Genomic DNA, 20639 nt, shown 5'->3' with positions numbered 1-20639 from the left:
TTAAATATTCATTGCTTTTCTGAATTTCTTCTTTTGTAAATTTCTTATTCATTGTCATTTTATTACTCTATGGAAGCTTTACACGTTATGTAGTAAAATTTACAAATTCTTTTAAGGTTTTGGGGGACAAATGGATAGCTGCTGCTGCCACCAAAATAAATTCCATATGGATCAAAGAATAAACTGTGAAGGCTATAAAAGTTCTAGAAGAAAACATGGGATAATATTTTTTGATACCAGAAAATAGAATGGCTTGTAAGCATATAAAAAGATGCTCATAAGAGAATGGAAATTATAGCTGTAATGTGGTAGCATTTTGTTTCTATTAGACTGGCAAAGATCAGAAAGTTTGATGATACTGTGTTGGTGAGGGTGTGAAGAAACAGAGCGCACTATCAAACTTTCCATCTGTATTAGGATGACTGTAACTTGTACCACTTCTTGGTTTTGTCTACCAAAATGTAAAATGTTACTCTAACTCATCTTTTATTGCTTCTAAAAGGTTTTCTATTGATCCCTGGAGTTTTCATATAATTTGCAAACAGATGACAATCCTAACATTTTCAGTATTTAATTTCTTGTTTGTATTCCATATCTAATTTCATTGGCTGTCATTGCCTTACATGGTGTGATGGTGGGCATTCATGGCCTTGTTCCTGACTTCAGCAGGAATAGGTACAGTGTTTCATTATTCAGCAAGTTTCTGGCTTTGATATAAAATATACATTGTTTAAAAATTTTTATTAAGGAATGATGCTGGATTTTACAAAATCCTTTTCAATATCAATTAAGACACATACAGCTTTTCTCCTTTGACTTATTAATATAGTCAACTGTATGAATAAATTTTTTATTATTGAATTATTCTTATATACCTGGCATAATTCCTCTTAACTTTGGCATATCATTTGTAATGTAGTTCTAGTTTCTATTGTTAATATTGTATTTTAATTTTATATTATATCCAAAAGGAGGTTAACCTATAGATATCTTTTGTGTACTCTTTATCAGATTTTGGTATCACAGCCATTTATTTTAAAACCAGCCTTTCAGCTCATACAAAACAGGATTACTGGTGAAAAAGGCTTGAGGGTAATCACCTGAAATGGTCTTAATGCGAGAGGAAAAAAAAAAAAAAGGAAAAATGCTCACAACACTGTGGTTTGTCTACTTTTGTGAAAATTTCCAACACTATACTCTTTATACTTTCTTTCTGACATGAATTCACAAGTTATTCCAAGTATTGTGGATGTTGCTTTTCTTTCTAATAAATACATGAACTTTCTTTCAGTGGCAAACAGAGGCAGATGTTCCATGAAGGTTTTTATTCTCACTAAACTACCTCTCCCTCTCTACCTTACCATCCCGATACTTCAACCAGAACATTTAAAAACTACTTCAGAAAATGGGGGAAAGGCTGGGGAAAGGGCTCCAATCCTTCATTTCTGTCTCTAGTTCAACTTGGCTGATCTCACTGTTATTTACTTTCACCACTCTATTCCTGCTGCTGCACTTTGGTTTTACTTTGTTTCCTTCAAATGTCTTTCTTCATCTTTGCTTCCTTCATCCCACTCCCTACCCTTCAAAGCCCAGTTTAAATTCCTTTCCTCCTTAATCTGACTAATCCAGCCCTTTCTACATACCACAGACTTTCTCTCATTGACTACTGCACTCAGTGTTTGGCTGCACATTCTAACTATAATCTCAAATTGTTTCAAGAATGCTAGTTTTCTTTCTTAGGCTCCGTGGTTATCTCCTTGAGGGCAGGACCCTTATCTTAAAATTCTGCTGTGCATTTTCTATTGTTTAGCGCTGTGAGTAATCACATTCAGTGCACATTTGCAAGGCATATTTGACTGAACACATCCATCACAGATATTCATTTAGTAAATGAGATAATGAAAACTCAAGGCTCGCCAAAGGTAAACCATTACTATTAATTCCCTCATTCATCATACGTGTACAGCAGCCTCAGGGGCTAGGGTTGTAGCTCTAACTTTGCCTCAGATTCCATTTTGGAACCAGCCATGAAGTTAAGTTTCACCTAGGGCTCAACATTAGGGGTCCAAGACTAAATTAACTCCCAGGTCCCCTTGTACCAGGTTTACCTCATACTTCGGAGAATAAACCCAAACTTTTGAAACTCAAATGACAAGATACCATTCGCTCAAGTAAGACCTCCTTGTAAATTGTTGAAACCCAAATCTTTTAGCTTGCAGGAGGGTCACAGCTGCTAGGACATACTTCTGCCAAGTTGTAATGTGTAGTCCTATAGAAAAATGGATGCCTTTATTTTATTCCATTTTGTCAAACATTTTACTTAATTTTTTTAACTTTAGGATTATCTGAGCTTCAGAAGGAAAATTACAAGAATTTATATACTTTTTTTTTTTTTTACAAATATGAGAATGTGAGTTTTCCTGAGGGCATTTGGGGTTGACCAAGTGTTGCCACCACACCTTTGAAGATCACTTTACAACTGTGCGAAGACTCACCGAGATGTTTTCATTGACCCCGCCATTTCCTAGTCGCTACATTGCTGCAGGGAGCTGGCACAGCCCTGCTCTTTCTCTCATTCTTCTTCTCCTCACCCTTTCAAAGCCCAAATCCGCCCGGTGGGAATATGGAAACAAGGCTGGAGGCAAGGGAGGGCAAGGGGGGGAGGGGTTATTTCGATTGACAGGGGAAGAGCAGGGCATTTTTCACTCTCCCTCGTACTCCGCTGGGCCACAAAGTTCTGTTTCTGAAGTTGGAAGCGTGGGGGCGGTCGGCTGCATTTTCAACTTGGCCAGAAATTAGGAGCCCACCCCGCAGGGGCTACGAACTTCGCTGCCAGGCCATCAACCTGAGCGTCTGGCAAGCCAGAAGAACGCGAAAAGCCAGGCCCAAGATTCCGGTTGTCATGGGAACCTGGGCGCCTGTCTCCCCGGCGACCTTGTCCCTAGGGAGGGGGCGGGGCTGGAGGGCCGTCGGGCCAATGAGGCCGAGGGGACGGCGGGGTCGGAGATCCGCTGTGCTCCGGGAATCCGGGGAGGGTTGATTGACAGGAACTGGGCGGAGCCGGTGCGGACGCCTGAGGTGTAGCCGGAGTGGAGCGAGTAGCTCCAGCAGCCGCGGCGCGGCGAAGGTGACACACCATGATTACAACCCCTATATACCGTCTTGCTGGCGAGCAGCACTCCCTGGCTTCCCGGTCCGCCTCTGCCGCCTCGGCAGCGCTCGGAGCCGGCTGCAGGAGTTGAGCCGTTCCGCACCAGAGGGTTTGGCGAAGCCCTTGGAGGCGTACGAGGCAGCAGAGGGCCGGGAAGGGTGCGCGAGCGCTCGAGGGTCAGGCGGTCGGCCGGGGTCGCGGCTGGAGGGGCGTTTCGGAGGCGTGGAGGAGGAGGAGATGCTGCTCCTCTTTTCCCCCTCCCCAGGCTCCTTCTCCAGCTCCTTCGGCCCACGCTCGCAGCCGCTTGGGGAAGAAGAGGTGGAGGCTTTCGGCGCCCGCGGGGGCTGCCGACTGCCCACCCCGACGCCGCGTCCCCGCAGCCCTCGTCCCGCGCTCCAGTAGTAGGACCGGGTCTCCGGAAGAGCGGGTAAGGACGAGAGCTGCCTTGGGCTCTGGACTGCGTGTGCGGAAAGTGCCCAACAAAGTGCACCGCGCTCGCTCTCTTCCTCCTCTCTCTGCTTTTGCCCCAGCCCCTAAAATCAACCCTGCTGCCCTGGTGGAAGGAACTTTTTTTGGTTGGAGTGTTTTGGTGTGTTAGGTGGGGGTGGGGTTACCGGGGTGGGGAGGGATGAGATGATGTTTTATTGTGAGTTAGGTAGATCCACCTTCTCCGCGGAGGAAAGTCGGATTCTCGGGAATTAAACCCCAGAGGGGGTAAGAGATTGTGGGGTAATAGAGAGTGACATTGCCCCATCATGCTACTACATCTCTGCTCTGTGCGTGCTAAGGGAAGGGCTCCCAGAGTCTGTTTCTAATTTCTGTAAATGATTGTGGACATGGTGTGGTTAGAGGCCGCCGAGAAGAATGTGTATATGTAAGGGCTCGGAGAAGAGGGGGTTGGGTGGTAGGGAAGAGGGGGCAGAGGGAGAGACACTGCCTGATGCAAGCTCTTTTATTGCTTTTCTCTGAGTGGAGCTAACCACCCCTCTGCCCCTCGCCTTTACTCATTACAGGATACTGTAGTACCGAAAGCCGGAAAGCTAAAGTTTGGTAGAGGCAAGAAAGTTTTTACAAAGTTTAATTTCCCTCTGTTGTGAATACATTGGAGAAGGGGGAATGGGGAGAAATATTACCACTAAAATAGATTAACAGCAATACAGTTTTCAATGGCCTTACACATATATGATCGACACCTCCACACACTTCCAACTAATCTCTTGGACAGCCTTGTGTCAGTTTCGTTTAATTGCATCTTTGAAAAAGCAAACGCGGTGACTTAATGGGGAGCTGCTTGGAACTGAGTTTACCTCTCAGAAAATGGGGCAATCGGGTTTGTTTTCAAGGCGGGGACCTAAACGAAATGTAGGACACCTGATCTGTGGGTTGAAGAGTGCCGGTAACTAATTAGAAAGATTTTAAAATTTAAATCTACAGAGTTTACTAAAAGATGGGGAAAAAATGGAAGTCGTTGTATTATGAAACAAGCGTTGGTATTTTCCCAAATTCTTGTTGACTGGGTTGGGAGGGTCAACATGAAAACTTGCTTCCTGCTCATTGGTTGTTTGTGTTGGTGCTATGATACAAATTATTTCTTATGTTAATATCATTAGCATTATTTATTAAGTTCATGCATGTATTGATTCAGTAAATTAGTACAGAGGCGAATTGACTGCTTTATTGTCCAATCTTAAGTTTATTATACTTTCTTCATAATAACTTTGTATTCTAACTTTGTTCTAGAGGCCTTGTGGAAGTATGTGTCGGGGAGATGGTAGGATGGAAGCTGGAATTAAAAATAGAAAAAATATCTAGGGGTAGTTATTAAGAAAAGGAACTAATTTGAAGTGTGTTTCACTTTTACATGAACTTTTTAAAAATTTTATTTATTTAATTTTTATTGGAATATAGTTGATACAATAACTTTTTTGAAAAATCTATTATGTAGGTTTGAATTTACACTTGTCCCACCAAAACTTTTACTTGCATGTAAAGCCTGCTGTTTTTCGGAGGGTGATTACCAGCATCTGAAAATATTTATAAATAGCTTATGTCACACGAAACACACATACACAAACTATTAAAACCAGTGTCAGTTGCAAGGATGGATTTTGATACTATGGTGGGGTCAAAAGTTGTAAAACTTACATTATGTTTTTCTGGAAGCATGCCTCAAATGCAGGAAGTGAATGTGAGAATTGGCTAATTGTTTTTTTTTTTTAATGAATTTATTTATTTATTTATTTTTGGCTGTGTTGGGTCTTCGTTGCTGTGCGCCAGCTTTCTCTAGTTACAGTGAGTGGGGGCTACTGTTCGTTGCGGTGCTCAGGCTTCTCATTGTCGTGGCTTCTCTTGTTGCGGAGCACGGGCTCTAGGCGCGCAGGCTTCAGTAGTTGTGGCACGTGGGCTCAGTAGTTGTGGCTCGCGGGCTCTAGAGCGCAGGCTCAGTAGTTGTGGCGCACGGGCTTAGTTGCTCCGTGGCATGTGGGATCTTCCCGGGCCAGGGCTCGAACCCGTGTCCCCTGCATTGGCAGGCGGATTCTTAACCACTGCGCCACCAGGCAAGCCCTGGCTAATTGTTTTTGGTAGATGATAGGTATCAATCTTGAAATGAATGGAATTTATGTATTTTTTAATTAAGAAAAACAGGTCAAATCCTTGCTTTATTCTGCTTTTAATAGGTCAGAGATTGGATGAGGGGCATTGTAGCTTCCCTTATATCAATTGAGTATGTATTTTTCCAGCTCATCTTATTGCCCATTCCAAATGAGCTAGAGAAAGGGACTACTAAGAATAAGCTGCTGCAGCTTCTTCCTCTTTTTTTTTTTTTTAACATCTTTATTGGAGTATAAATGCTTTACAATGGTCTCTCTTTTTTTTTGACAAGAGTTTGTAATTTTTAAATAAACTACAAAACGTTTTTTGTGGTATAATTAAATTGTAATTAATACCAATTGAAATCGAAAGGAAACACTGCCATACTCCAAGCCTGTGCATTTAGGAGTTAGTCCTGTCAACATTTTCTTATTTTGGAATATGCTTTGGGAGAAGTCTGTGCCATTAATTAGAATAGAAAGTTGAAGGTTTTCTCCTCTCAGGCCTCTGATGTAACCAAGTGTGACTCATTTGAGTTAATGTCCCTTTATACTGCTGGAGCCTGAAAAAGGAGACAGGATATTGGGTCTCAGAATAGAAGGATTAGTGCTGATGGGAAGGGTGAGGGTCTGTTGCTCTGGATTTCCAATTTTTTCCACTGACAACTTTTCTTAATTTGAAAATTAAGATGGGTTGAACAACCCAGGAACTGGATTTAAAAAGCTTTTAATGAGTAATTAATATAGAACATTAATGATCTAAGTTAAAGTTACATAGTCACTGTAAGCATGTCACATCGAAACTGTGGTCTGTAAACTGCTCCACGAGGAGTAATTCCAGTAATCCTGTGAGTCTAGGGGGCAAAATGAAAACATCTTTAAGACCCTTGTCTTATTCTTGTTTAGTGTCAGTCACTGTGAATAAGCATCCTGTTCTATCCTGTATGAAAAATGTATGACTATAGCTAATAGCTTGTGAGGCAGTAGGAGACCAATTATTTAACTTCTTAGGATAGAAAGGCAGTAACTTCTAAATGGTCTAGTGTTGAGGCTGCTGTAGATTTGAACCACAGACGAACATGTTTTTCCCCGGGTTTGCTATCAGGTGCTTAGGAAATACAGGAACTGGTTTAAGCACCTGTTAAAGCGTGTTTGCCTTATCCTGTGCTCCACCACTGAATCCTGCTTTTTCTTTATTTTTCTTTGAATACAGTATGAAAATTTATTGAAACAAACTTTCTCAGAGAGAATTCTGCTGTAGTATAAAGAATGTGGGCTTTACTGTCAGAGAAACATGTGTCCAAATCCTAGAGAACATCTTTAAATTTACTTTCCACATCTGTAAATAATTTAATAATATCTACTTCCCAAGGTATGTTGGGGATGAAATTAAATAATATAAGCAAAAGTGGCAAGTGCAAATTGACACTCAGTATTTAGTTTATTTCCTTCCTTTCTAATCTCTTTTACGTAATTGAATAACATTCAATAATAGCAAAAACTTATGATTGTACACCCAAATCATTCCTGAATGTTTAGAACATGTAACTCACAATAGCCCTCAGGGGTTTTGACTTGAATCTGTGTTGTTGGAAGGCCCTCTTTGCCTACCAGCAAAGAAATGTCTTTAGTTGCACACTGCATCTGTACTTAACAGTTTATTTTCTTTCTAGTTTAGTGATACTCTGGCTGCATGTTAGAATCACCTGGGTAGGTTTTAAAAATCTTTATGCCCAGGACTCAATTCAGACCAATTAAACCAGAATCTTTGGGGGTAAGACCCAGACATCCTTATTTTTGGAAGTGCCCTAAGAAATTACAACATGGAGCCAACTTACAAACCAATATTCTAGTCCTCTCTAGAAGGTGAGTATAGAAAATTTGATTCCCACAAATGCAGCAACATTTTTATGTTGTGTTTTGGTATTTTCCTCTACGTAAATCACAAGAGTTTTTTAAGAATAAATATGTTTCAGAAGCAACTATGTATCTGCCCATCTACAGGATTTTTACTCTTTGAATCAGAATTTAAGGTATAAATATTTCCCTCCAGTTCCTTAGAGCTGCATATGTGGTTAAATTTAAATTAATTTAATTAGCTATCATTTAAAATTCAGTTCCTTATTCCCACTAGCCAAATTTTTTAAAAAATTTTTATTGAAGTATAGTTGATTTTCAGTGTTGTGTTTAATTTCTGCTCTATAGCAAAGTGACTCAGTTATACATATACATATATTCTTTTTCATATTCTTTTCCATTATGGTTTATCACTGGATATTGAATATAGTTCCCTGTGCTAAACAGTATGACCTTGTTGTTTATCCATCCTATATATAATAGTTTGCATCTGCTAATCCCAAATTCCCAGTCCTTCTCTCCCCCCACTAGCCAAATTTTAAGTGCTAGTAGCCCCTGTTTTGAACAGCTCAGATATGGAATATTTCTATCATCACAGAAAGTTCTGTATTACCTAAAGGTTTTGAAATTTGTATTACAATTTCCCATCATCTGAAATGAGATAAATATGATATATATAGTCATTTCCTTTAGATGTATAATTTAAAATATATTATTTTTGATAGTTTTTTTAAGTGAGGAGAAATATCACATTTTTAACGCTTTCCTCAATTCCTTATACCTACTTGTGAGGTTTTCCTTTTCAAAGTTAACTGAGAGGAGGAACTTGAGTGTCCTTATGTTTATCATTTATATCAGTATGCTCTGAATCCAACCAACGGCTTAATTGCTCTTGGGTACTACAACAGTTTCAGGAAATAGAGAAAGTCATCATTTCAACTTAAGTGTTGGAATTTGATTCAAGGTTTTTCTATCTGGGGAAGCTTTTTTTTTTCTTTTACAAATGGAGACTGTTAGTTGCCATATGGTATGATTGAATTTTCCAACAGAAAACCGTCTTATTAGTTTTAACGTGAACATAGAGTTGCACGAGGGACTTTCTTTCCTTTTTTAAAAAAAATATTTATTTTATTTATTTATTTTTGGCTGCGTTGGGTCTTTGTTGCTGCATGTGGGCTTTCTCTACTTGCGGCGAGCAGGGGGCTACTCTTCGTTGTGGTGCATTGGCCTCTCATCGAGGTGGCTTCTCTTGTTGCGGAGCATGGGCTCCAGGCGTGTGGGCTTCAGTAGTTGTGGGACACGGGCTCAGGAGTTGTGGCTATCGGGCTCTAGAGCGCAGGCTCAGTAGTTGTGGCGCACAAACTTAGTTGCTCCGTGGCATGTGGGATCTTCCCGGACCTGGGCTCGAACCCGTGTCCCCTGCATTGGCAGGCGGATTCTTAAGCACTGTGCCACCAAGGAAGTTCTGAGACTATTTCTTCCCACAAGAAAGAATTCCCTTCAACAAAAATGAGGTTCCTAAACAGTTTGAGATGGTTGAAAGCTAACACTATGTCGTGAATTTTAATGGTGTTTGTCACTTGTTAACTACTGATGCACAGCTTAGAAGAAACTGTACATGTAGTTCATCTCAGCTGCACCACCCCCCTTAGCACCTTTAAAAAAAAAAAAATCAAAGTTTTCTTTATTGGTTTATTGTGTTGTGAGTAGAAACACACTAAAGTGGGTAGAAATGGAAACATTATTTTTAATTAAGTGTTCCTTTTTTTCCTTATTGGTAGATTGTTCATTTCTTTTAACATGCTTTTTTCTTTTAACACATGCTTTTTTAACTACTCAGTTCAGAAAAATTTGCATCCAAGATGTTGAGAGTTATTTTGTTGAAAGGATGTCTGATGGAATGTTTTGTATTCTATATCATTTTCATATTTTAATGCTTTTCCTCTTATTTCTCATGTAGTTGTGGAACAAAAATGAAACATTCTTGTTGAATAACTTAAATTAAGGTTAGAATGATTATATAATCTGAGAATGGGTTAAAAATATTCTAAGTTGGTGTATTTTTTTTTTTTAGGAAGAAAAGTAAAGCCTGAGAATTTTTTAAAAGAAGAGAACCCTTTTAAGAAACTTAGTTACTCTTAGCACTGCTTAAGTATTACTTAAGCACTTTTTCTAGAAAAGTGTAATTTTTAAAATAAACATTTAAACTATTAAGGGATTATTTATTTTAGGTCTTAGTGTAGTCATATATCTCTTCTGGAAAATATAATGTTGAAGTGAAAAGAAATAATCAGTGTTTTGACAGAGGAGTTTCCCTTATTTGTAAGGTTTTGAATGATAAATTCATTCTCTCAATGTCTTTCATATTCTTGACTTTGCTGAGATGTAATTTCATAGGATTATTTGAACATAATATTGATTAAATTCATTCTTCAAACAGTCTATTTTGATTTGACTCTGATGCTAGTTTCTAGAAGTGAAGGAATGAGCTTCACACGATGATTCAGATGCTACATATACCAGTTTTCTAAGTACTGTGTGAAAATTTACAGAAGCTAAAATGTATCCTTATGGCTGTACTTCATGAAAGCTGAAATAGGTGTTTCATTTTTTAAAAAAATGATCAACTATACTTCAATTAAAAAAAAACTCTTAGGGACTTCCCTGGTGGTGCAGTGGTTAACCTGCGAGCTCCCAGTGCAGGGGGCCTGGGTTTGATCCCTGGTCAGGAAACTAGATCCCACATGCATGCTGCAACTAAGAGTTTGCATGCCACAAATAAGACCCGATGCAACCAAATTAAATAAATAAATAAAATATTTTAAAAAACCCAAAAAACTCTTAGATTAGAAAAAGCAAAATAACTTATAATTTTTAAAAATATATAATAAATATAATTTAGTTTAGGAATATTCAATTATCAGATCAAAACTAGCTAAAACTATATTGTGGATATGTACCAGTCAGTTGAATTCAATCAGAACTTTGAAATTCTGGCACTGCTTTGAGGTATACAGAAATAAATAACAGATAGTATATGTGTTATTACACAGTACCTGGCAATATTGCTGTTTTATTTGTAATTCAAGCCAACATATCCTTCAGTGTTCATAGTTATATAATTCTTACAGTTACAAAGAAAAAACTAGACTATATTATTTTCCATTATTAAAATTTAATAGGAATTTCCTTCAATTTTTAAATAAAAGAAAATATTTTAATGTGATCACATAATATATCATACTCATTATATAGCTGAAGACCAAACAGAGCTACATTTTTAAAATAAGATTTCATCTTAATCTTTCTCTATGTTTATGTGTGTACATCAAGACTTCATCTAACTTCAAGGGTGTTTTAAGATTGTACTGAGATACTGAGATTTAATTTAAAAATAGATGATATTGTTCTTCTACCTAAAGGGATATTAAAGAATCACTGTTGGTAAACCAAGCCAGTTGAGTGTTTTTCTAGTAGCCGTAATGATGAATCTGGACTGATCTAACCATGTTCTGATGGCCAACCCCCCCTTTTTTAAAATATATTTATTTATTTTATTTTATTTATTTATTTTTGGCTGCGTTGGGTCTTCCTTGCTGCGTGCGTGCTTTCTCTAGTTGCGGCGAGCGGGGGGCTACTCTTTGTTGTGTGCGTGGGCTTCTCATTGTGTTGGCTTCTCATATTGCGGAGCACGGACTCTAGGCACGCGGGCGTCCGTAGTTGTGGCTCGCGAGCTCTAGAGTGCAGGCTCAGTAGTTGTGGCGCATGGGCTTCATTGCTCTGCGGCGTGTGGGAACTTCCCGGACCAGGGCTTGAACCCTTGTCCCCTGCATTGGCAGGTGGATTCTTAACAACTGCGCCACCAGGGAAACCCTGGTCAGCCCCCCCCCCCCTTTTAATTGTTCTGTATTCAGTAAATGTACATTGAATTCCTGTTCTCTGCCGGGCGCTCTACTAGGCACTGGTGATACACAGAGAGGGCACATTTCCAAGATAGCAGATAAATGGAATAGTCTGTGGCCACATATATTTAATCATCTGAGTTCATGCCAAGTAAACCAATCTATTGACAGGATATATTGACACAAAACAGCTGTAAAGATAAAAATTAAATCATATGTAAAAACTTTACAAACATGTGGGTACTGATCTGAATATATATGAATTGTTTTTAGATGCAGCTGTGCATTGTGTTGACCATTCCTCTTTGATTTAGAGACAACAGTATAGCATGGGATTTAGACCCTAGACTTTGGAACCAGGCTGCCTGAGTTTTAATTTCTGACTCTGATATATAAGCTCTGTGACCTTGTGGAAATTTTCCCTGTGCTTTAGTTTTTTCATCTACAAAATAAGGATAATTACCAGGCCTCTTTTATGGGATTGTTGTAAGGACTAAATGATTAATTCATTAAAACATGTAAAGCAGTTGGAGCAGTGCCTAATGCATACTAAGTATTTAATAAATATTAGCTATTATTATTTTTGGTATACTTTTATTTATAACAGTTTTACTTATTTATCTATATTTATTTATTTATTTATTTATTTATTTATTTATTTATTTATTTAATACCCTGGGTAAAGGTAATATATGAACTTAAATATGTTTTTTTGTTTCAAAGTTTATGGCCCTACTTTGTTTCTTGAGCTGCATGTTTCTGTTTCTTCCACTCATTACTTGGGCTTGTTGATATATGTAACCTGTGCCTAATTTTAACACACTTCGTGGAACTTGTGAAAATAAATGTCATCCTCTTCAGACTACCCTTTTTTTTTTTTTTGGCCATGCTGCGCGGCTTGTGGGATCTTAGTTCCCTGACCAGGGATTGAACCTGGGCCATGGCAGTGAAAGTGCCAAGTCCTAACAACTGGACCGCCAGGGAATTCCCAAAACTACTCATTTTCAGAACCCTACACATCTCCTGTTTTGGAGTTACTTTTAGAGCATACTGTTGTTTTTGAAGATCCTTTGTAGTGGCACATCTCTTCTTTGAGCATAGGTTTGATTCAATTAAATAATATATTCATGTTCTAGAAAGGTGAATGATTTAGGAGGATTTAATAATTTCAATTAAAATGAAAAATGATTATAAAGTAAAAGGAGTGATTTTTTTAAAAAATTTTTATTTATTTATTTATTTATTTATGGCTGTGTTGGGTCTTCGTTTCTGTGCGAGGGCTTTCTCTAGTTGTGGCAAGTGGGGGCCACTCTTCATTGCGGTGCGCGGGCCTCTCACTATCGCGGCCTCTCTTGTTGCGGAGCACAGGCTCCAGACGCGCAGGCTCAGTAATTGTGGCTCACGGGCCTAGTCGCTCCGTGGCATGTGGGATCTTCCCAGACCAGGGCTCGAACCCGTGTCCCCTGCATTGGCAGGCAGATTCTCAACCACTGCGCCACCAAGGAAGCCCCAAAGGAGTGACTTTTAAATTAGGACTGTAAACATGATTAGAAAGACAGTCCCAGAAATATCTCTGATAATATTGTGTTTGAGGACAAAGGTATCTATCCTCCCAAAGTGTCTATTTTGAAAGTTAATACTCTCAGGTACATAAATTCTGGTATGTTTAAATGTACATTGTTCACAGCCAAACAGAGATATTACTTAGTATTTGTGAATGTTATGTTGCTATGCCCCTAGGAGTGTTGAAGAACCTAAAATTCTTTTCTTTTTCTTTTAAAGGGTAGGGGTTTTGGTTTTTTTTAAATTTAATTAATTAATTAATTTAATTAATTTAATTAATTTAATTAATTTAATTAATTAATTTATTTTTGGCTGCATTGGGTCTTTGTTGCTGCGTGCGGACTTTTAGTTGAAGCGAGCAGGGGCTACTGTTCGTTGCGGTTCGTTGCGGTGCGCGTGCTTCTTATTGCCGTGGCTTCTCTTGTTGTGGAGCACAGGCTCTAGCGTGGGCTCGGTAGTTGTGGCTCGCCAGCTCTAGAGCGCAGGCTCAGTAGTTGTGGCGCACGGGCTTAGTTGCTCTGCGGCATGTGGGATCTTCCCGGAGCAGGGCTCGAACCCGTGTCCCCTGCATTGGCAGGAGGTTTCTCAACCACTGTGCCACCAGGGAAGCCTATAACCTAAAATTCTTTAGTAAGTTTTTGTAGACGTTTATCCTGACTGATTTTGTGCACCCTTTTAGAACCTTTAATATACTAATATACCTTATGAATCTCCAAGATGATTATGTATACAGTCGTCCCTCAGTATTCTCCATGGGATTGATTCCAGAACCCCCATGGATATAAAAGCTGTGGATACTCAAGTCCCTTATATAAAATGGCATAGTATTTGCATATTACCTACACAAATCCTCCCATATACTTTAAATCATCTTCAAATTATTTATACTATCTAATACAATATAAATACTTCATAAATCATTGTAAATACAATGTAAATACTATATAAATAGTTGCCAGCTGCAGCAAATTCAAGTTTTGCTTTTTGGAACTTTCTGTAATTTTTGTTTTCCCGCATATTTTCCATCCGAGGTTGGTTGAATCTGTGGTTGTGGAACCTGTGGTTACAGATGGCCAACTGTTTATCATTTTAATTTATTTGACAATTTAACTACAGAATCCACAGTACATCTCTTAGCATCTTTCATAATAGGAGCAGTGATTTGGGAAATATTCTTTGTGTTTGCCCTATACGAGACCACTGCAATGAATTATTTGTTTTGCTTCTTCCAATGAGAAGTTGCTTTGGGTTGCTAGTGCAAGAGACCCTGGCATAACAATGACCTAAGAAGATAGGGATTTCCTTTTCTCTAATATAAAGTCCAGGCATACGACTCCAGAGCTGCTCTGGCTGTTTTAGGACATGGCAATGAACCCAGACATCTTTTTTTTCTTCTGTACCTCCTTACTGCATGGCTTTCATCCTCAAGATGCCCCCTTGGTTACAAAATGGCTGCTAGCGTTCTATAAAAATGTTGTCCTTCTAGTCAGAATATATGGAAGAAATGGGGGAAATGGCAAAAAAGGGTGTGCCTTCCAGCTGAGTCAGATCCTTTTAAAGAATTTTCTTGAAAGTCTTACCCAATGACTGTTTATATTGGCCATCTGTACATAAAGGGACGCTGGGAATTGTAGTCTTTTGCTGGGCACTTGGCTATCCCAAAACAAACTGAAGAGAGTAGATATTGGGGATCCAATTATTATTTTCTCCAGACTGCCTAACATCTGATCGCTGTTTGTTTCCAGTTTAATGGGATTTGGTTGTAGTACCTCTGAATAAATTATAGATCCTATGCTAGGTTTTGGGGGGGGATAGGAGGCTTGGTTTTATTGACTTATCACTTGATAGCTAACACATACATTATGCTAATTAAAGTGCCTTGACCTAGAAGATAATTAAGAAACTAGATTTACTTTCTGTGGAGGCTGGTTCACAGCCATTAAGATTGTTTAGTACTTTATACTTTGCATTGTTTCATAGTTAATTCCTTGTAGTAAGTATGTATCAGTCATATAATTTTTAAAAATCAGTATTTAACCTACCATTGAAATATTTAATTATTATTAACCTTTAACAAGACAAAATTAATATATTTATGTCTGTTCTTAAATGTTTAGCTTTTGTGAAAACTAAATCTAGGCAGTGTTATAATTTATTAACATTCAAACATAAATTTGGAAGTATAGTATAGTAGAAAGAGCACAGATTTTGAATTTAGGAAGTCCTCGGTTTGCATTTTAGCTCTTTTAGTAACTAGAGTCATTTTGGATAAGTAATTTAATCTTTCTGTGTCTGATCTGTAAAATGGAAATAATAATGTCTACCTCAGAAAGTTGCATGAGCTTTATTCCTGAGTCATTACATATATAAAATGATTGGGCACAGCCCACGGATTCAGTTTACAAGAATTCTTTACCTTTCACTTCCCTTTTCATCTATATATACTGGGCAAAACAGCAACCTAAGAAATATGATTAATTATACTGAGAAAAAAGCTTGGCTTATCTCTTCATCCACCCATATTTTAGCCTCTCTAGTATGTTTTTTTTTTAATTAATTAATTAATTTATTTATTTTTGGTTGTGTTGGGTCTTCGTTTCTGTGCGAGGGCTTTCTCTAGTTGCGGCAAGTGGGGCCACTCCTCATCGCGGTGCGCGAGCCTCTCACTATCGTGGCCTCTCTTGTTGCGGAGCACAGGCTCCAGACGCGCAGGCTCAGTAGTTGTGGCTCACGGGCTTAGTTGCTCCGTGGCATGTGGGATCTTCCCAGACCAGGGCTCGAACCCGTGTCCCCTGCATTAGCAGGCAGATTCTCAACCACTGCGCCACCAGGGAAGCCCTCTAGTATGTTTTGATTAGGTCACTGACTATGCTTTGGTTATCAGATGTTTTACATGTAAGATCTTTTTAGACATAGTAGCTACATATTTACTTTAAAACTAAAATCGTTGACATCTTAAAAGAAATAAAATGGGCAAATTGGCCATGCCCCCGTGAATATGTGAAAAATATGGAAATTGGTAGGAAAAAATACCCACAGGATTATTTGACTACAGTTAAAATAGCAACAATTATAAATGTTTTACAAGTAATATAAATTAATTTTTGTTGTAATGTCTTTTGTTTCTTAGGTAAACTAATTATACAGCTGTAGAGTATTTGACTGACTGCTCTGTGTTCAGAATTGTTTTCAGTATATTGAGAAATATTAAAAAATAAAAGGAAAAGGTTCCTACCAAAAAACTTAAAATCTAGGTTTAAAAAAACACAGGAAAGATGGGAAACCATTATATATTAGAAAACAATGAATAAATGCTCTAAAATTTTGAGGAGGAAAGTGTGGCTTAGTCACAGGATTCACTTGGGTAGAGCTTGAGCTGTCTTGAAGATGTTATTAATGTCTGGGAAAGAGCATGGTGTATCACAGGGCAGAATAAAAGATATGAGTGAGTCAATTCAGGAGAGAGGAAGTGTTAAGGAGTGCTGAAGGTGGCATGTGAAAATGAGAAGAGTAGGGGGACAGAGAAGGAAGTGCCTAAAGAGTAAAAGAACTAGGAAAGTGTAATGTTAAAGATAATGCATTAGGAGAGTCTGTCAAGGAGTATGTGACCAGTTGCAACAGATGCCATAGGGAGCCAGCAAAAGATGATGGAAGAAAAGTAGAAGAAAAAGAACAGTGTGATCAGTTGAGTGTTATTACCTTCAACACCATTTTACTATACTGATAAGGAGAGGAATAGGAAGGAAGTTGAAATGGAGGATGGTATTTGGTGGCAAAATAGATGAGATTCAGATGATCTGAATGATTTCATGAGTCAGAAAAAATTTCTTTGTAAAATTGATGGTGAAAGAACAGATTCTATGAGATTAAGAGATTTAAAGTTCCAGAAAGGTGAAAAAGACTCTCTCTTTATGAGGCTTTGTCTGGATGGGAAGGAGTGAGCTCTAGGTAGAGTTGTTAGCTTTGGTCAGGAGGAGAGCAGCTTTTTCTGTAAGATTGAAGGGAGTGTTACAAAGATAGACGTGGGCCTGTTGAAGAATAGAAATGAAAATAAGAGAATTCTGTAAGAGAATTTACACTTAATGCAGTTATCTTCAGAAAGTGCCGTCAGAAGAGGCAAGCTTGTCTGCTTTTAACTATGATTTGGGAGTGGTGAAAAATTGGAAGTTTGAAGAGAGATGTAAAGGTTAGAAATCATCGCTGTTGGGAGAGTAATGGGAGATCGATAAATAATTTATAGGCTTTATCACTTTGAAGTTGAAAATTTGAACATTGATGGCCTAAATCCACATCTGCAGAAAACAAAGGGTAAGGTATAGGGGTTACTGCAATCTGCAGTGGTCAAGTGAAATATGGGGCCTAGAGTAATGAGGAAACTCAGTGAGGCTGGGAAGATTGGTTGAAATGGAAAGTGATTTTACTCAGCACTTTCTGAATTTGCTCAATAAGCCAACTACTGACTGAATCAAAGATATTTATCATTTGCTGCTATCTGCCAGCTTGTTAGAACAAGCTGACAAAGGATCTTGACTCTGAGTAAAGTGTGTATGTTGTTTGTTCAGTTTATGTGGATTAGTTACTGCTTGGGACACTTAACCTGCAGTTGGGGATTGTATTTAAAAGGGGCCATATAAACCATAAATTCAGAAAAAGTGTTTAAATAAAAATCTCATCCTGTTGTTTAATATTGTGCTATAGTAGTTGGGTTTTTTATGTGCCACTAGTGTGACTTTACTGTCAGTCTTTGTACTTATTTATTATAATGATAGTTATCACTAGGATTCAAAATTGTTAATTAATTGGGAATCTCTTCTGCAAATTGCTTTGGCTACAAAAAAATTTTCTATCCTTTTCTTAGATGTTAGCATTATACTTGGCAGATAGATCAACTCCTAAAAAAGTTTTGAAACTCATTTTTCCATTTTTAATTCAGATAAATGTTTTATCTGCTATACCAAATGTGATGTAAAAAGTAAAATTCAAAAATATATTCAGTATTTTACCAACTCAGGACTTGATTTATTTTTGAATTCCTGAAACAACATATTACAAAACTTCTTGGCTATCTACAGATACTTGGTTGATTGCCTGAAGTCACCTAGTTGATTGTTAAGTAACAGCAAAATTCAGTGTAGGCCTCTACAAATAGTGTCTTAGCTGGCCAAATCATCTAAAGGATTAATTGCCATTGCTTTGATTAATAAAGTGTATATAATGGTGGCTGGTGCATTTTCCTTTTCTGCTTTTTGTATTACCAAATAGTTCTAAAAAAAAAAAATCTAGAGGAAATAATGTTACTCTAGTTTATAAATTCACTTAGACAGCATCTTTTAAAATATATTTCACCTCCTAATCATGTGAAAAAGACCTAATCAGGAGTTTATTGTCTCAAGAGAAACAGTTTCAATGGTATATGCTATAAACAGCAAAATTCATGTTTATGATACCTTTAAAACTATTAATCTTTTAAGAAGTTATTTAAATCCTCTTTTACTACCCTAATGAGGGCCATTGTAAAGGTTTTCATTTCTCTATATTGTGACAGTTAGCTTTTTAGACTTAATAATACTTTAAAAGCTAATTATATGATGCAGCAGTTTGTAAATAAGCACCCGTGCCATTATAATCTGTAGATTAAGCCAAAAATTTATACACAAACCACACATGTATGTTTATGATATCTTTCAGATCACCTAAAGGAACAGTGAAAATGGTTACAATGATGAGATACTATTTGTGTATTTACTATAAGAATTTAAAATAGGATATTATTTATCTTTACAACGAATCTGTGAGATAGACGTTATTATTCTTATTTTACAGATGCGAAAACTGAATCTTAGAGAGGCTCGATGAGTTGCCATAGGTCACACAGCTGGTTGGTAGTGGAGTAGGGATTTTGAATCCATGTCTGTCTGACTCCAGTCAATTGTCTTAACCGTAACTTCTCATGTGAATAGTATCTTTTATTTAGTTATTTAGTTATTGATTGATTGATTGTATCTTTTAAAACAAGCAGAATCAAGGAGAGGCAAAAAATTACCTCAGTTTACATAGAAAGTGTGAAAGAGAACTCCATAATCTGTTGGAATCTAAGATTATGCAGTCGTTCAGAAGCTTTCAAACAGTTGTTCTTGCATTGGTAGTGTATTTTACTTTCAGCTTGTTTTACCCCCAAGGTCTTCACCCTACTATCCTGTGGTTTTTCTAGCATCAAGTTCCTATAAACTGTTAAATAAAGACAAAAATGTGTCCTTTTGAAAATCTTTTTAAAATGTTTATATGCTCATCACAGTATTATTTGTAATGGTATAAAATTGGAAACAACATAAATAGCTTACAGAGGAGGCATGGTTTAAAGTACTATTCTAAATCCTTATAATGGAATTTTGTGATCATCAAAAATTAGGTTGATAAGAGGTTTTTAATAACATGAAAATATAATGTTAAATAGAAAAAAGATAAAATTTAGTAAACAAAGCATGATTATAGACATAGTTTTCATTTTCTTTACTTTTTATGAAAACTTTCAATGTTAAAAAGGCCAGGGAGAAAACCCAAAATGCCCCAAATAGTGATATATAAGGGAAAACCAACCTGTTTTAGAAGTAGAAAGATTAGAATGTGAAGAATTAATGATATATAAAATTTGTTCTGTTGAGTTGAGAAATATTTTGCCTGGTGATTTTTTTCTAATATGGAAGGAGCTTACTGATTTTAATACATCAAATTATCTTAGCCAATGCTTTAGGCAAACTAGAAGATGTAGTTGAGGCTGGGTTACTTTTTATAAGGATGTTTAGATAATAATGATAATACACACTTATAAAATGTACTGTTTAGTAAAAAATTAATTCCTCCAAACAACCTTAAGGTAGATACTACTAATATCTCCATTTTTTCAGGTAAGGAAACCGAGGTAGAGTTAGATTCATTTGCCCAGAGTAATTAAGCAGAAGAGCCAGCATTTTGAATCTAGGTAGTCTGGTCCCAATGCCTGTGCACTTAATTGCTACACACTAGATAATTTTAATAGTGAAAATCATTTGTAACTTTTAGTTCAGGGTTAGGACTAATGATCTTATTAAGGTGTGAACAGTTTATGACCAACTCTCCATTCCATTCTTAGTGCATTTAAAAATTGTCCTTTGGTTTGGTTGACAACTGTATTTACAGAGCCCCAAACTGTTGGTGACTGCTAACAAAGTTTCTTTTCTTCTCCTTTGAATCAACTCTTTCAGTAGGCTTGCATGCTTTGTATGTGGTGGTGTAGAAAGTGTCTGATAGGAGAACTCCAAAAGTTTCTAAATTTTAGTTTATCATACGGTTTTAAAACTCATTCACAATATAAATTGACTGACATTTGCTCTTATTTGGAGAAGTGGAATTATATCCTGGAGTTCTTTTTTTTTTTTTTTTTTAACCTGGAGTTCTTTGAAACATAAAAATCTCTATTAACCCTTTCCCTTAACTGTCTTCACGTCCTTTTTTCTCTTCTACTTACGAATTGTATACTAATTCTTATGCAAGTAGTTAGATGATCTTTTATTAAGTGAACAGTTTTCTTGCCCACAG

The 20639-nt window shown here is 37.4% G+C and overlaps 1 protein-coding gene across 13 annotated transcripts in view; it reads left to right on the top strand.

The window, feature by feature from the left end:
* The first annotated feature begins 3066 nt into the window (after positions 1-3066).
* Positions 3067-20639, top strand: part of PTPN13 (protein tyrosine phosphatase non-receptor type 13) — a 241528-nt gene continuing 223955 nt past the window's right edge. For all 13 annotated transcript variants that reach the window (XM_059922684.1, XM_059922677.1, XM_059922675.1 and 10 more), the window contains exon 1: positions 3067-3578. The gene's annotated coding sequence lies outside the window, so the exon portion shown is untranslated. The remainder of the gene's footprint in view (positions 3579-20639) is intronic.

Source organism: Balaenoptera ricei, chromosome 5 (genome assembly GCF_028023285.1).
Source record: "Balaenoptera ricei isolate mBalRic1 chromosome 5, mBalRic1.hap2, whole genome shotgun sequence".
Taxonomy (NCBI): domain Eukaryota; kingdom Metazoa; phylum Chordata; class Mammalia; order Artiodactyla; family Balaenopteridae; genus Balaenoptera; species Balaenoptera ricei.
The sequence above is the reverse complement of the archived record's forward strand: the minus strand, read 5'-3'. Positions and strand labels throughout refer to the sequence as shown.